We start from the raw sequence: 2,500 nt of genomic DNA, 5'->3' as shown, positions 1-2,500 counted from the left end.
AAGGAGTTCTGGGGGAAGTGGGTATTTCTGGAGCTTGTTTCTGATAACTTCGGTTTCATGTCTGAGTGTTTCTCTAGCTTCAGGTATTCTCTGCCTGTGTCACTGAAGGGCTTGCTGGGGTGATGGAGGTGGGGTAGGGCTGATCTTGGAAGAACAAGTTCTTCAAGACAATCCTTGAGGAAGGTGTCCTTATTTAAAGTCCTCATCAGCTTCATTTGTAGCACAAAATCAGACCTTATGATTTCCTGGATTCCAGTCCCACTCTGAGACAAATGTTGAAACATTCTGTGTGGTGCACTTCCTATGCCAGAGGTGATAGGTCGGAGGGGAATGTCTGGTTTGTGGATTTTCGGAAGTTCTTTCATAGATGGGATTGTTGGGTCTTTCTCCAGGAGGTAGAGGAGTCCTTTCCCCTTTTCCGTTCTCTTAAGGATTCTCCTGACGTGCGGTGTTGAACCTCTTGGCTTCTTCACTGGCTGTAGATTCCCTTTGTTTGCAATAGGTGTTTTGGTCGGAGAGTAAATGTGGATTTTGTCCATTTCAAGTCAAAGCATACCTGCAAAACTAGTCAGGAATAAACTCAGACTGAGACTCCTGTGTTTCCTGCGTCATATATATATATATATATATATATATATATATATATATATATATGTATATATATATATGTATATATATATATATATGTATATTGTATATATACATATATATATATATATATATATATATATATATATATATATACATACATACAAGTTTGTTGGTACAGTATATACCCCCTCACACACACAAACACACACACTTATATATGTATCTAATATATACATATACATACATATACCAAAGACTTTTTCCCCCTTACACGGGAGGTAGCCAAAAAGAAAAAGGCATAGAAACCACTCCCACCCATTCCATCATTGTTCGTGACGGAGACAAGCTTGCTTTTACCGTCTATAGAGGGGAAACCCATTCTGGTAGTTATCTTCATTTTTTTAGCAGTCACCCAGACAAAGTAAAAAGTAGTGTCGCTTCAGGATTATTTCTTCGAGTTCTTAGAATTTGCAGCCCCCAGTTTCTTGAAACAATATAGATTTAATATATCTAGACTTTGCAAAAGCTTTTGATACCGTCCCACACGAAAGACTACTTACTAAATTAGCTTTGCATGGAATAAGTGGTAGCCTATTAGGTTGGACTAGTAATTGGTTGAATGGTCAAAAACAGAGAGTTGTTTTAAATGGAAAAACTTCTGGATGGAAAAGTGTTGCAAGTGGAGTTCCTCAAATTTGCTGATGATACAAAACTGTGCGGAGTGGCAAATGATCACTCAAACCAATTAGATATTCAAGAAGATTTAGATCAATTACAGCAATGGTCTGAAAAGTGGCTAATGAAATTTAACACAAGTAAATGCAAGGTAATGCACATAGGTAAAAATAACAGTAAGTACGATTACAAGTTATTTGGTAATTCGTTAACAAAAGTGGATAGTGAAAAAGATCTCGGCGTAATTATCAGTAACGACCTCAAATCATCCAAGCAGTGTATTTCAGCCTCTGAGAAAGCAAATAAGATTCTGGGACTGTTTGCGCGATCTTTTGATTTCAAAAGTCCATCACTCATTAACAAGCTATATAAATCGTTAGTTCGTCCACATTTGGAATATGATGTTTCTGTATGGTCACCGAATCTCATTAAAGACATTGACAGACTGGAAAAAGTACAACGGCGAGCCACAAAACTGATTCCAAATATCAAAAATAAATCATACGAAAATCGACTAAAACACATGAATCTGTTTTCCCTAAAAAAGCGTAGACTCAGAGGTGACTTGATACAGGTCTTTAAGATTTTAAAGGGAATTGACAACATCAAAAGTGACAAAATTTTCACATTGAAAGAGAATCAGACAAGAAACAATGGTCTCAAACTATCCGGAAATAGATTCAATTTAGAAGTAGGTAGAAACAACTTTGCCAACCGTGTAGTAAATGAATGGAATAAACTTCCTGCACAGGTAGTGCAATGTAGTTCAGTTCGAAGCTTTAAGAATCAGTTAGATAAATACCTAAGTAAGATGCTGTAATGATTATAATTTATCTTATATTTTTTGTTTTGTTATCATTTGTCTGTCTGATTTTCATTTATTATTAGTTATGTGTCAATTTATTATTATTTACTATTTACCTGTTTGTTTATTATTTAACTATACCTATGCATTTATGTATTCTATTTGTTATTTACATTAATATAGTTTTTATTTATTGTTTTATTATTGATATGATTTCTTTTTTCGCATCCGACCTATATATGGATCAAAAGGTCTCCTGTCGGCATGCTCCGCCTTTGTAATCCTTTGTAATACTACCCTCCCCCTACCCCCTTCCCTCCCTCACATCTTGGTACCTCATGGATGACGTGTCATCCCTGTATTCCGTCCACTGCCCTGGGTCAGAAGCAGTGTCGCAAGACACATCACATCCACAGCAAGGCAGCTTCA

Source organism: Oratosquilla oratoria, chromosome 5, assembly GCF_046742065.1.
Source record: "Oratosquilla oratoria isolate Oo_2021 chromosome 5, ASM4674206v1, whole genome shotgun sequence".
NCBI lineage: Eukaryota > Metazoa > Arthropoda > Malacostraca > Stomatopoda > Squillidae > Oratosquilla > Oratosquilla oratoria.
Note: the sequence above shows the minus strand (reverse complement) of the source record.